Source organism: Falco cherrug, chromosome Z, assembly GCF_023634085.1.
Source record: "Falco cherrug isolate bFalChe1 chromosome Z, bFalChe1.pri, whole genome shotgun sequence".
Taxonomy (NCBI): Eukaryota; Metazoa; Chordata; class Aves; order Falconiformes; family Falconidae; genus Falco; species Falco cherrug.
Window position 1 is genome coordinate 25,052,151 of NC_073720.1, and position 15,783 is coordinate 25,067,933.

Consider the following 15,783-nt stretch of genomic DNA (forward strand, 5'->3'; position numbering starts at 1 on the left):
AGAACATTTACTAATATACACTGAAATATTATAAATAATTAAAACTTAAATACACTTGTTGAATTAATACAGCACATTCTGTGATACATTTTTTCCCTTGTTCTCCTATGGTCCAATACTGGGATGCTATTAGCCTACGGACCTGCAAGCTTTTAAGAATCAACTCATCTCTAAGCCCTTGAGGAGTTCCGTTAACACCAATAGAGCTAGACACAGCTTTAAAGTTGAGCACATGCAGAAGTGTTTGCAAGGCCAAGACTTAGCCTTCTTGCCTACTACTGATTTCCTTGAGCTCCCATGTTGGTCAGTGGAGTAAGTAGGTTTACCATCCTGTAGGGCAACGCAATAATACTGTCCCAAGGCTTTATTGCTTCAATGCATGCACTCACAGACATATGCAATTCACTGATTTACAGCAGAACTTCACCAGTCATGCAGCACATTAGCAAAACTGTAACTTAGCTGAATTACCAGCTCATTTCTACAAACACCACTAGAAACCTTAATTGTCCCTTTCCTCATCATCACCAAACATAAACATGAGTGGGCAGGAGTACTATATGTCATGGCTTTAATGAGTGTAATGCAAAACAGTACATTTATTACTGCCCTTAAATAGGGTATGTTTGTTCTAGTGGTGCTGTGGGTTTTGTTTCAGAAGTCTCCCACACAGAAGTATAGATGTACTGTTGTATCTCTTTAGTAAATATTATGATTTGAGATCCAGCATTACCAGGTGTAGAGGATGTGTACCTACTGTGGCTACACTTAGAAACCATGCCCCATCCTGTTACACAGTGTATGCACACACATAACCATTCAACAGTTCCTGCCCTAAAAACTGCTAACTTATTTGCAATGCATCATACAATAGCAGATAAAGTGGGGATTATACGTATCATTCATTGCAAATCACTTAACTGCATAAAGAGAGATATAGGTACTTAGAAGACAAAACGTGGCATGTTTCTTGGTATATCCCTGCTGGAAACAAAGGACAAATTCCCTGCATTCCCTCTGTTGTAGAGATTATCAGTTACCCAGTGAATCTGGCTCCTCCAAGAACCACACCATGAGCACAGGCAATCCAGGGTTTGAGGCTCACTTCCACACTGTATAGTACTGAATGAAATTCAGAGATATCAGGAGGGACAGAAGGGACCTCTTTACAGTCTCGCATGGACGAGTAGATGTTTACAGACAGCGTGAACTAGGAACGCAAGAATTGCTGCACAAAGCTGCATTGGCTGAGTTTGACGCTTAAGTGTTTTAAAAACATACCAGGGGTAAGTGCATGTTACCAGGCATGTTACAGCCTTGGGTACCACATTTTGAGGGTGTTCAAGTCAGGTTTTCCTGATAGTCCTTCTCTTCTATCAGGCATATCTGCTAGGTTAACTAGGGTATTCTCATAAGCAGTAGAAACACTGTAAAAGCCAATACTTATTGGAGGTCTAACTCTGCTGAAGGTAAAATACAAATATATATGCCAGGAAAACTGAACCAAGCCTGGGCCCATACTGAAGGGAATCATGGAAGCAGCCAGTGTTCTGGACCAGCAACAACAGAAAACAACAAATTGTAAATATTAATCTACCCTTTCACCAGGATAATAAAACATGTGTCCCTTTTCCCCCTGCACCTCTTCAGAATGGGAGATATGATAAGCCTCTAATGCTTCAGCAGTAGCACATACTACAAAGGGTTTTTTATGCTTATTCATGTTTTAAAACCCACACTCCAAGCAAAGCCACTAGAGCCCTTGCCTTCAGTTTGAGGCTCCAGGCAAGCTCTCCCAAACAGCTTGTCCGTGTTCACAAAATCAAGAAATTCCAGTCTCTGAATTTCCTTGGCAATGGGTGAGCAGCCAGCAAAAACCCCTTGATATCAGCCGTCAGGACTTTACATCCTCACCAGAAAAACACGGTACCAGGAAAACAAAACCACATCAACTCACAAGGAAGCCAGTAGCATTCTTCCTCTGATTATAGCAGCCTGGGAATAATCAGGCACTGTCCTTCACATCCAAAGGCACAAGAAGAGACACCAAGTTTTATCTTGCTGATGATTTGTTGATTAATGGCCTCCTAACAGTCGAGGTCATTCACTGCATACCCAACATGACTGATGCAACACGCTGTGGTAATAATCTCAAATCAGAGCAAAATCAAAAATGAGCCTCAAGGACAAAATTCCCCCTTTCCTATTGTCACATAATGGCCATTTATAAAGCCTCAACAAGCCTCAAAGTGCACCTTGAAACACCAAATTTAAACATAGGAGCCTGACTTGCAAAGTAAAATGAATGTAGAAGAGTTTACTTGTTTTAGAAACCTCTTAGGGCATCACTGTTAAAAATAATAAAAAAACCCAGAAGAATTGACAAAATTATGGCAGTGACACAAAACCAATAAAGCAGATAAATTTGGAGTTGACGAATCACTCTTACACTGCATCAGTCCATAAGAGAATAAAATGTGCTGCTAAACTAAAGCCTTATTAAGATGTCATGTACTCTTCCTGTTTTCCTTTCCATGCTCACTGGTTTCCAGGGTTTCTCCCTTCTAATCAGTTCCTTTTTAATATCTTGCTCATACTGGGTGAAATATTTGCTCTGGAGCCAGTGTGAGATTTTCCATTTACTTCAGCATTGCCAGGACCTCACAGTCAGATTTTATTGTGTCTGTGGCTTGGCATAGTCCTGTGATGCCCCTTCTGCCCTGCACCGCTGCTCACTATCTGCCCTCCCCAGCCCCCTGCCCACCACATATCCCCAGAGCACCATCAGTAACTAGAAAATCCTACCTTTTCCTGAGCACATGGCTCATATACATATATGTGTATGGATATAGATACAGATATGGATATGCATATGTACATACATATGTAAATATCTAATTACAAGGAAGGAAAGATAAAGTCTATTCACCTAAACTTGAGATTTTGAATATGTATAGGTCCCACTGACATATCAGCTTACACAGCTATCCTGCCCAGTGATCCAGCTGCACAGCCCAGGCCACCTCAGAGCATAAGGACATTGGAGAGATCTTATCTCCTTGTCCCCTAAGTTTTGCCTCCCCTCTTCTCTAAACTAGGTGGGACCTGGACTGTGGTTCCTGCACGTCTAATATGCAGTCAGGGCCATGGAGACATTCCTGTCCTCCCTTCACTGAGGGTCATGGCTCTCCTGGGGATCTCATTTTACGTCATCCTCTGCCTGTCTGGTCATGGGCTGACACAAGTAAGCCATCACCATGGGGAAGAGAGAGATGCAGGTTTCAGGGCTGGGGGAGAGCTGCAGGTGAATGGGACTCTTTCTTGTAATTTGTTGATTTTCCTCTTCTCTGTTATAACTGTAACATACTTTTAACATCTTTATAGATGTATATGAAAGAGTCAATTCTCTTGTTGTTACGTATTGTTAAAGAACCTATAAATGCCTTTGGAGTCAAGGATCTCCAGCTAGAAGAAAAGAACTTAAAAATGGAACAAAATTGCCATCCATAATTTAAATGGGCATCTCTCCCATTGAAAAATGTGTTTCAATTTAAACTCTATTTACAGGAAATCAGGACTTTTCGCATTACAGTGTTATTGTTTATTTTACAATGAAAACTAAGAACATAAAATACTACAGCTCAGATGTTTGCTAGACCCAGAAAAAAATTAAACCATTTTATTACATTTTTTTACCCCCAATGATTATCTTATAGTCTCTGGCAATTTAAATTTAATTGAAAATAATATTAAGAAGGTAGCAAAATTTTGGACCAAATCCTCATTGCTCAATGGAATTCAATGCTCATTGGAATCAATGACAGAACTGCCATCCGCTTCCATATGATCAGGATTTCAACGAGGGTGTTGTATTAACAGTACCGATACCACACAAGCGGATGACCCTTGACTCTTTGCATGACCAATCTTCCACTAGAGTCCAGAGAAGAATACCACAATTGACACATGTAAAACAAAAGTTTCACACTTCCTGACTGGATTCACTTGTAAAAAAAATAATCTAGATATAGCATCACAGAACCATTTATGTTGGAAAGGACCTTTAAGATCATCAAGTCCCACCATTAACCCAGCGCTCCCAAGTCCACCACTAACCCATGTCCCTAAGTGCCACATCTATGTGTCTTTTAAATACCTTCAGGGATGGTGACTCAACACTTCCCAGGGATATCAATGTAATGTGTATGCATTTTAGGGAAAAACACATGCATACATTTGCATGTAGCTGCGGGTGCAGCTGCGTGTACATATATATGCCATCATAAGTATCTGACTGCACTGCCAAGGGGGCAAAGAGATTGCAATATAAATGGGAATTTTGTTCTGGGAATTTAGTCCCTGTTAAATAGTTACATGTGCAACATAGAGTTCAGCAAAACAGGTAATTCAATATTCCAGCATATGGAATCCTGAGTTTTTATTTGCAGAGCAACCATTAGCCTGAGGCATAGTTTTCAAGTGTCCAAAACCACCTGATCTAGAAAAATGACAACATCACATGCTTTTCTTCCAGGAAAGATTCTGAAAATTCTTAATTTTGGTCTGGCCAGAAATATAGTAACACCAATCTTTCTCATCACACGTGGGTTCTTCTGCAGTAACGTCTAAAAACAAGAAGTGTAAAGAGTAGCAAAAAGGAAAACAAAAAGGCTAGCTAGAATTTTGTAAACCTGAAGAAAAACACAAACTCTAATTGCATTCACAATTAAAATCTTCCCAATCATTGCAAGCTAAGAAAGCTCCTGACTTTCTTTAGTTGGAGTAATTTTTTTTTGTTTTCATATGAACCGTATCGGCTCAGTCATTCCTTGATCTAGTTTTCATCAGTTTGCTTTTCCTGTATCATGTTCTTAGCAAAGAATTTCCACATGTTTACAGTAAAGAAATGTGACTTCTTACAGTATAAGGCTGCTTGTTTTTCTAGCTGGTATCCCTTGTCATATGCCCTGAGGGCTTGGTCTCTGCGAACCAATGAAACCCCAAAGAGCACTAATAAAACCTGGTAATAACTAACAGTGTCAAAACATTTAGGCAAAGAGGACAATGCCCTTCAGTGAGTCACACTTTACAGGAGTGCCTCTAAAGAAGGAAATGAGCCCACAGGACCGGGGTGGCTCTTCTGTGATTTCAGCAGCAAAACCTGCTCCATCCCTTGGGCTCACCGCCGTCGTCCTCTCCCCCCGGCCAGCGCCTCTAAACCCAGCTCACAGCATGCCCCTGACGTGGTGGTTGCATGCTGCAAATGAGGCAAGCTTCTCTATGTAGTTCAGCTCCTTTGGTGACAGGACGCTCACACGCCGCCAGCTAAACCCACCCTCAGGTCTGCACACCCATTAAAGAGCACTGGGAGCTGCTCAGCTGCTGGAGTCCAGCTTCCTGCTGCTTTCTCTCTCAGGCTTGGGTTTTCTAATCGAGCACAAACTACAGGTTAAGCTTTCTTTTACAAGAAACATCCAAAATATCCCTTTCTTGTGTAGATTTTCTATAGGCTTCAGTAAAGGGTAAACATAGACAGGTGCCGGCCCCCCAGAGCAGAACTCCACAGCATCTCTCCTCTTCATCCAGGCTGTCTTTTTCATGAAAATTATTCTATCTCTAGCTGAAATTAGCCCATACATCCAGGTGAGAGGTGCAAGCACATAGACATAAATGCATTCTGGATGGCTACAACAGCCCTGTTTTTGGGGGGAAAGGGGCAAAAAGTATGGGTCTTGGCCATTATTGGTACTGATGCCAAAATTCTCAACAGGAGCACACACAAGCAAAGGCATGTTACACTTTTGGTGCTGCAGAGGATATTAAGCTGTAAGACATGTTAGCTGTCCTGGATAAAAGCCCAGGCTTTTCCTCAGATACTTTTGTGCAATGTGGCTGCCATGAAAGCTGAGATCTCCCTCTCCTGGCAGCTCAGATGTCCATGCTGCTCTGAGCCCTGCCACCCTCTTTGCTCCATCGCCTCTGCAGCTTCAGGTTCCTCCAGCAGATGCATTTCCAGAGGCTATAGGGTAGCATATATCCTTGGTGAGAGCACATCACTCCTCTGAGATCCCCACTTGCATGGGGGAATCTGCAGCAGCTGCCAGGCTAAAGCCAGTTTTGCACCAGCATCACCCCAGACACATTAGACGTCTACAGGGTAGATCAAAGGGAGGAACAGGACTGCTTTGCCTACCTGGCAGGATGTGACCCATGTCATATAGGGAAGTGAGAGGCTACATTAACCTGATGCTGAGCTGAATAATAATCCTTCTACATGCACACAGCACACACTCACTCTGGCTGAGCCCCTTACCACAGCATGCTGAGGCTGAGTTGCTTTGGTGTCCAACCAGCCCTGAGCACAGGCAGAGCTAGCACCATTCCTCCAGCCTGCCCCATAGCTATGTTTAATAGCTGTAAGTCTCAGGCTCTCCATGTCGTGGCACATTTCAATTGCTTCCAGCTGCTACAGACATGAGCAAAATAAGCCTTGGTAACAGGCTGCACTAGAAGGACTGAGACGTGACATCTCCCTCAGCTCATAATCCCAGTAATTGTTTATCAGGCAACAGAGAGCAGCTTGATCATGTCCAGTACGGACTAACTACTTAGCCCAGTGCTTGTTCCTTAATTGTGATAATCTTTCTTCCACATCCCATCTGTCTTTACACTTACTATCAAATCCAGACCTGGCACAATAGGCCACTTTGCTGGTTTCAGTGGACCTGCACTTTTGGAGGCCAGTGTCGGATGTTGCCCTTCACCATCCATGATCCTACAGGGCTACTCATCAGCTGCTCTCTCTCAGTGCACATAAAGTAACCATTCATGCAGAGGCATCTGCTCCAAGTGAGCTCAGTGATCTTGGGCTGTTCCAATAACATTGACTAAATCCTTTCCCCTTTTTATTTTCTAAATCCACCTACTGAAAGAAAGGCCACTTCAAAGGGAGAGACCCTCACCCTGCCTGACATCATGGCATGTTGAGATAATTCAGAACAGTTGTGATAAATATTCTGACTATTGGCCTCAAAAAATAAATGATGGGCTCACAGCAACATAAGATTAAACATGTTTCCACAATTGTCTGGGGAATTGTCTTGCTGACCATGTCCTTTCTTGCTATTTTTTACTGCCTGAAACAAACAGGAAACCTTAGAGAGTTGTTTGAAACACAGATGCAGTGCTTTAGAACCCACACACAAGGCAAGAAAGCTCTTTTAGAAGAGGGTTTTCACTTGTCAGGTAAGAAAGGACGTGTTTGTAGCCTCTGCACCACAGGCTCCTCTTGGTTCATTTAAAAGGGATACACTGCTGCTTACAAGGGATAATTCTCACTGTACCGTTAGCTTGGTGGAGGGAGGCAACAGTCAGGAAAGAACAAACCTGGGTGGCAAAAGCCAAAAGGATTTGCAGTAAGAGGAAGCATGGGCTGCCAAGCCTTGATCCCAGCCACCAGCTGTGTCAAAGAGCCTGGTACTCTGTAGGCCAGCCATGAAAACAGTCAGCCTTGACAAAGACCAAGTGGGAGAAGATGGAGCAAGCTGGGGAGTACAAAAACATGAGCTCAGAGCTGCAGGCAGGACTAGATTATGAAAAAAAAAGAAGCAAGAAGTAATTCATCAGAGCACCTCCATCTTAATTCAACTGCTTCTTTCCTTGCAATCCCATCCACTGCATTTCTTCCTTTGTTTCCCACTTCCATTTCTTCTTCAACAAGGATTTACCAGTTAGGTTCCCTTCCTTCCACAACACCAGAACAAGCTACCTTATTTTGCCCCCAGCAACTCCGCACACCTCTCTTTTAAGCCAGCCAGCCACCCTCCATTGCACCTGGCCTCCAGCCCATTGGATCTCACAGGATAAATCGGCTGTGAGTAGTTATGTAGATGAGTTTTCCTGGGGCAAGAACCAAACCTATACCCCCAAAACAGCCTGGTCATATGAGCCAGAAGCTGGTCAAACCATTTCAAAACTTCAGTCCTGTGCCCAGGTGTGTTCTCTGCTTAATATCCTAGCTAGGTTCAGTGCTGCTGGATGTGTGCTTTTCTACCAGCCTGCTTTCCTAAGCATTGCCTACAAGTAATTTCATTGGCTTTGCGTTCATTCCCTCCTATGACAATTTTACTTGTCAGCCAGCCTTAGCTGCTGACAGAGCAGTAGAGGTCCTAGCAGCATTTAGTTCCCAGAGTTGTGTGAAAACACACAGCCAGGTGGAGAGAGACCTAGACTGGTATCCCACTCCGGAAAATTCTTCAGTATGAGTTTGACCCAACTACCAGACAATAGAGCATTCACATAGATTAAGACCATCCTAAATGCCTCAACAGCAGGAAGTTTCATTTGGGCTTCATTAATGATTCAGTAGTTAGAAAGTCATTCTAGACAACCTACATATCATTAATAGCTATCGTTTTGGCGATAAAAATGTTCCTTTGTTCACAGTGACTTTTTTATTTTTCTTCCCTCTTTTCCTCACCTTACCTGCTTTCATAATCATGTTTTTTAAACCAAAAAAAGTCTTTTTTTTCAACCCTATGTTCCAATAGGAGCAAAAATGTATCCTCAGCGTAAGTCCTGGCTCTCCAGAGACCAGGCCCTATTACATATCTTGTCAAAACAAGACCTGAGGAATACCAGTATGGATGCTAACAAGTAACAGTATGGGAAAAAAGCCTGACACATCCCAGGACAACACAAAAGCAAACACCAGCCTGTTCAAGCAGTACATATACATACACAAAAGAGCTCAGCAATGGTCAGGAACCCTCCGCTCTGCAGCCCGATAAAGCAGACCGGCTGTCCCCCAGGGGCCTGCAGAAAAGGAGATGAATGTGTAATGTGAATTCCGCCTCCAATTTATGGATTAATTTTAAAATAACTGGAAATAAAACATGAAGAGGAATATCACCCACAGAGAGTAGTCTGAACTCTGCTTTCTATCACTTTCCTACAGCTCCCATTTATCTCTGTCAGCACAGAAATGAATATGCCTGTACTATGAGTTACGCATCAGGCCAGGCTTGTTCCCAAGGCTGGGCTCGCCCACAATCCACGTTGTTTCAAGCCCATACGTCTGCAGTCCTCCACAGCCCAGAGCCTGAGGTCCAACCACTTACTCATGGGCCATACACAGCTTACACTGGCACAAAGCCAGATACAGCAAGGCATAGTCTACCAGAACTAGCTCGAATATAGGGCTCTTAAAGCACATTTTATTATACTTTTTTTCTAACGCATGCCCAGGGGCTTAAAATTAAGCAGTACCAGGAGGAGGAAGGAGGGCCGTGAAGCAGGTCACAGGGCTTAGACCATCTATTGCCTTGAATTCACCATATCTCCACCATCAGCCCTGCCTGCATTACCAGCTCTCTTTAATTTTCTACCAGTGCTGGAAAACATAGGTGGGCTGGTGTAGACTGACCATTAATATGTTTATCTCTGTATCATCCAGGAGGTTGAAGAGGACAATGTTTTTATTGCTAATGTTCATGTGACTGCAACTCCATAATTGCTGCCTTCAGTCATGCTGGGGAAGGGGGAAATCTGAGGCAAAATGTGGTTGAATTAGGTTTGTATGGTTCAGCTTCTCAGTAGCATGTGTTCTTTGTTACTCAGAACTGTCACAGAGAAGGGAAGACAATGCAAACTAAGAGCTAACTGAAGTTGCTGGTTTTGGACGGAAAGTTAGCATCATGCATTTGTCTCTACTCGCATTAGCCCGTGCTTCATGGGATTCCTAAAGCAGAGTTCACTGCATCAGCAAAACAGACCATGTGTTAATTTATACCCTTAGGATGGAAAGCAGTGAATCATTTCTAATGGTTCAGGTGCTCTACTCATAGCACTGAATTAATTCTGACTAGAAAGATGTAAAAAATTCCCTCAGACGATTTCAAGTATTTATTTCAGTTCTATTATTAAATAAGTCAAAATGAATGAGGAACTGACCTTGTGGTTAAATTGCTGGACTAGGACTGAGGTTCAGTCCCTGACTCAGCTCCCTACAAAACCACATCACTTAGCTGGCCCTTGCTGTATGTGTCCCTCCACTAAACTTTTTAGCAAACCACATACATGACCCTGGGAGATGCTCAGCTCTCTCCATGCATCGCTGACATCAAAGGGCCACATCCTGAAGGGGGGACATGGAAGGGAGGACCAATCTCTGGGGTTTCTTCCTTTTCTTGGGGAAAAGCCAGGCCAGACTGCAGACTAGCCCTCAGCGGGGCCACGCCACTGAGCACGGAGCTAGGTGGAGGAGGCTGACTGCCCTCTGGACTGGAGCCAACCAGATCCCCACCACTGACCCCATCTGTGCCAAGCATGGCAGAGCCAGAACCATGCCAGGAAGACGGTGCTGGGGCCACAGCAAGCACCACTGCTCAGTGCCAACAGCCCGTAGCGAGGACAGGAGGGAAAACCATAGCCAGAGACCTGCATTAACGAGACTGATTAACAAAAGCTGCTTATATCTAAACAAAAGCTTTCTGGTAATGCAAAATTAAACCAACAGTAAAGTAAGCAACACACATGTTAGAATACAGTCTAACACATGCTTTAGCATCTGTTTTATGTGAATTTGAACAGGCACCATCCTCTGTGACCAGTTCAATAAGGAACACAACTCTCATTCCAGCACAGCAACCCTGTGTATGTTTTCTCAACTTTTATTTTCTGCTACATTCACCTCAGCTACAAATTTCCCAGCAAAAATACAACAGATGTTTTATGTCACATTACAGGAAATCACAAAAGCCTCTAAAGTGACCCTGATTTTCAGATGCTTTCCTGATTTTCTCTAAGCCCTTTTTTCCCTTCTCATGCCTGTTAAATAGTTAATATTAGAGCTTTATAAAAGGCAAATGTAATTTTTCAGTCACAGTAAGGCTTTCTTGCTATGCCATTTATTTTCTCCGCATTTCTACAACAGAAGCTTTTTTTCCCTTTCTCTTTTATCACTGTAATTTCAGTAGTTTACATAGTGATATACACAGATATACCACAGCAGCACAAGAAGAGACGGAGATTCACAGCAATCCAAGTCACAGCGTTGTTTCAGAGACAGGTGCCCTCCTTTCCTCACTTCCTCAGACACCAGTCCTGACATTTTCTGCAAACTGCTGTGGGTCAGTTTAGTATCATGATGGAACTGAAATCTATGGACCACTGATGTCTGCACACTTTTCAGTAATTCCAGTTTCTGCTCAGTTGTTCTTTGCTACCTGAGAAATGAAAGCGCACAGCTTGTATTAGAATCAGAAGGAAGAAATGCATAACCCAAGTCTTAGCAAAGTCACTGTCCTCTCAGGCCAAATCAGAAAAAAAACCACATTTTCTGCCATTCCAATTATGCAGTCAATCCCAGCGAGCTTTTCCTGGAACAGATATCTGTGGCACCATTACTCAATAAATACAAAGCTATTAAGATATTTTCTAAACAAAACTCTGAAAGCACAACTTGGAATAAAGGCCCATCAGCAGCATGGCTCTGCCAGAGCTCCCCCACCAGAACATTTGCCACCATCCTGAGTGTGCTTTCCCACAGAGCCGTGTCCAGAGCTCACTCCAGATAACCACTCCTGCATTTGGTGGCACCCGCATTTCACTCCCTCCCACCCAGAAGGCAAATGCTTGATCTCTCTTGACAGACCAAAAAGCCCAAACTTGAAATGACTGCAGCTCTTTGCAGAGCACAGATTTAAGGACTTTTGCTTTCAGGGGGAAGGGATTTCTGGGCTTTTTTTTAAATCTACCATAGTTAAGTGTAATCTTGGAATAGCAAAAAGAAGTATGTCACTTAGAAAGAGGCACGGGTCCATTTTTGCTTCAATTTTCCCAAGTTCTCATTCAGTGGAACAAATGAAAAAAAAATTATCCTCCCAAATTTCTCTCAGACTTTCTCTTCTGAGTCTCCCTTAGCCTCACTAGGTTGCAGCAACAATCAGGTTTATTGTTTCACAGGTACATTTCCTAAGCATCTGGTTTTTCCTCATTCTCTTTCTTACCATGTCACATTTTCATTGAACGGTAACACAGATACCCCAGGACCACTGCTACAACTCCAGCTACACTTTATCCCCAGAGCTGTAACCTTTTAGATACTCTGATTTCACAGCTCAAGTCTTCAGGAGCATGCAATACTTCAGCAAACAAGCTTTGCAAGGCTCCTCAAAACCAAAAAACTTAATACACATTTAGAACTAAAAGAACAATAAATGTTTATACATGATTTTATGCCTTGGTTTTCTCACCATTTCTGCATGTTTTGCAGGGTGTAAATAAGAGCCTTTTCAACCCCTACCCAATAACCCCATATCCTCCTGCATGTGGCCTCTCCTTTCAATCCTAAAGTCTCTGGGTTTAGGTCTATTCTTCCTGAGGCTCCAGTTTCTCTCTCCTTCAGCTGTTCCTGCAGACTCCAACTTTGCTCTAGTTAATAGTTATTTATTTGCACCATTCCCTTGAATAATCCTGACCAGATTCACCAGGTGTTTTTTCTTCCACAATTTTGCTTTTTAGCTACCTGCCCCCATCTTTACAGCAGGGCAGTAGCCACGTACATGTGCAGTGGCGCCCTGCTCGAATATATGAGCATCCACTTTTTAACAGCCCTCACACGGACCCTGGCAGGGTCTAGTAATGTGTATTTTCACAACTAATGGAGACACGGTATGTTTTCACACATAACAGAGTTCACATGTTGATATCAAGACACCTCTTGGCCAAACCAAATACCATTGCACAAGGCTGACAAGTCAGGGGTGGATTTCCAGTACATCAAGACCACAGGCAGATCCACATGCACATAAACTCAAGTCCTAGGTGTGCTTCTGAATGTACAGGTGAGGCAGAACAACTGATGTGGCAGGATACATGTCCTCCCAGAGCACTCCTTTGAGCCACAGGTCCTGCAGGGGTGCCCTAGCCCAGGACACCCAGCACCACCAGCAGCCAAGAGGATGCCACCAGGCACAGGTGCTTGAGACACATGTTGAGGAGGTGCTCAGTGGGGTGAATCAGCAGGGCAGCATTTGGGACAATACAAGGCTTATGCATGCTGTCACCACCCCAGAGCTGCAGGCAAGACACTGACAGGCAGCAGCCTGCCCTGGCATGCCACATATTCCCCCCTTTAAACAGCGTTGAGGATCCATGCCTGCCTCCCACTGTCTTTGCAATGCTGTCATTTAACTCACACCTCTGTTTTCTGCTTTTCTCCCAGTTTTTCGTCCCAGAAAGCTTTCCCCTGTGCCTCTATAGCCTTTCTCTCTTTCCCTCTCTGCATGGCTCTGACCCAGAGGGTTGATTCTCACCCTCTGCCCACTCCCACAGCACTTGGTCTCCCTACTCAGCTCCCAGGCCATCCACCCACCCCTGCCTCTGGGTTGCAGTCCTCTCCTTGTGCTGTTTGCCAACATCTCCATCTCCCGGACACAGCACACACCGCACATAACTAAACATCTTTTTCTTCCTGGCTACAAATGTTATCCATTTTCTGCTTGATCCATGGTCTTCAGGGAACTTGAGGCTGTGAACTGAGGGCTTTTGGACTGGAGGCAGGACCCATGAATTAAACTTTTAAGGGGTCTTCACAAGGCGGCTGAATTAACAGAGCTGGCTTTTCCCTTAACAAGGTTATGCTTACCATTCAGAGGTCTTCACCTGCATTGGGAATAATTTGCAAATCTGCAAATAAGAAAAAAATAATCTTTGATTCCTGAACACTGAAATTCTGAAATTTTCATCTGCCAGCAGCCATACTCCCCCATGTTCCTATCCCTCCATCTCTTCCTAGCTCAAGCCTACCCAAGCTCGTTACTTCAAAGAAATCCAACATGCAGCTGGGACTCATTCAACACATGATGCTTGCAGGAGGGGACTTGAAATAGGCAAGGCCAGTCCCCTTACTCACCTCTCCAGTCTCTCCTGAGATGCTATCCTTTTCCCTGCTCTATTCCGCCCCTACTCCACCTCCCTTCACATGTTGATTTCTCATTTCTTTGTCCTGTCTCAGTGCTGAACTAAGGACTGAAATCATGTGTTGGTATGTCCTGAAACCAAGGAGCTTGATACATGGCTGGAACAAAAGTGCTAATTCACAATATTGACATTTACTATCTTGTGCCTCACTTTTCCCGTTAGTTTCAACTGCACATTTTAGTCCCCTGTGCTCTTCTGTAGCATTTCCATAAACTGTTACACACTTTGTCTGTCATCTAGGATGCTGCTCCACTTTTCCTGTGAGTGAAGTGATTCCTGTGCAGAGACCCTACTGGTACACTGGAGGTGGGGTGAAACCAGCTGGGTGTCAGGCAGTTCACTAATACATACCAAAACTCATCATGCAGGGGACTTTCCAGTGCTGTGACTGTTACCAGAATATTCTGAGCAACCTAGCACATACATGAAGAAACAGCCATATAGAATAGCTTTGCAAGCAAGATCAGGCTTGGGTATATACATGGTGATGTTGATGCCTTGTCCAAAAGGGGGGGCATCAAGGGAGGGAGGCTGACTCTTAACACTGCCACAGGTGGGTGCACCACGAATTAGTTATTCAAAGTAATTAAAGTGCTCAGGCAACTCACAAGACACATTTGCTAAGCTTTCTGGCTCATTTGCCAAATCACCAGGCTGCTGGGGGTAGACTCTGTTTCAGATGACAGGTCTTAAACAAAATATCTGATCCAAACAATCTGCATATTAGAAATTCATCAGGGAAACTAGGACCACACCAGCTTAAGTGGAAGGAAAAAAAAAGGAGATACTCTGCGAACAGTGTGCAGCAATGGTCCTGAGAAAAAGACTGCATGTATTTTTGGTGGGAGTGCTTACAGGCTCGGAACTGTCAGCAGGGAAATGCCCTCCTGTTCCTTGATCCTGACAATGGTCAGGACAACAAGGCTTTGCACATAATACTACAAAATAGACTTGCACAAAAACACCATGCAACTCCACAATTCACCTCCCCTAATGGAAACAAGTTTCACAGCTCTACATATTGCCCAACTTTTTCAGATGGAAAGTAGTGACATGATACACCATGGTCAACTCTTGCTACCTATTCCATGGCAACACAATGTTCTGCAGAAACAAAGCGCTACTGGTATATATAATTTTATTAGTGAGAACAGCTGCAGTTTATTTCCAATATGAGACAGGGGTACAATGCAGCCCCATTCGCAGGGCATGGGCACTCCCACACCTGCAGAGCCCTGGTGAGCCATACCTTATAGCACCACATACCAACTGGAATGGCCATCAGGCAGGCTGCAGACATCACAGACCAGTTTAAGGACAAACATGTTTCCTTTAAAGCACAGGAGAAGTGAAGGTGAAAACCTAAGGACAGGTTGGGAAAGCAAGTCACAAAGAACACAAACATATGCGTGGCAAGCCACAAAAAAACGTGTGGCAATTGTCAACCTGCGGCCAGGCCTCCCTCCCAAGCACAACGCCAGGAGGCGTGAAGCACCACGTACAAACAGCATCTGCTCGCTACGCGGGGGAAAACCAAGTCTCTGAGAGCGCAGAGAAGCACGAAGCCCCGCCCCCACCGGACACGCAGCGCGGACACGCAGCGCAGGCCCGAAGCTGCGCCCTCAGCGCAAACAGCGGACGCCGGCGACCCCGCCCACCCCGAGGGCAGGCAACGACCGCGCCTCTTCCGCGCGCCCGGCCCCACCCCCTGCCCCCCCGCTGGGGCGCCTGCGCACTTCGCCCGGCGCATGCGCGCGGGCCGGCGGGCGGCCTGCCCCGCCCTTCTCCCCTCCCCTCCCA

General features: G+C 44.4%; 1 long non-coding RNA gene across 1 annotated transcript; it reads right to left on the reverse strand.

The window, feature by feature from the left end:
• Positions 1-10,654: 10,654 nt before the first annotated feature.
• Positions 10,655-15,581, reverse strand: LOC114016312 (uncharacterized). The gene is made up of 3 exons (XR_003560710.2): positions 15,233-15,581; positions 13,649-13,689; positions 10,655-11,225 (listed from the first exon to the last, which is right to left on the reverse strand). It is a non-coding gene; the product is annotated as an uncharacterized LOC114016312 (long non-coding RNA).
• Between the last annotated feature and the right edge of the window lie 202 nt (positions 15,582-15,783).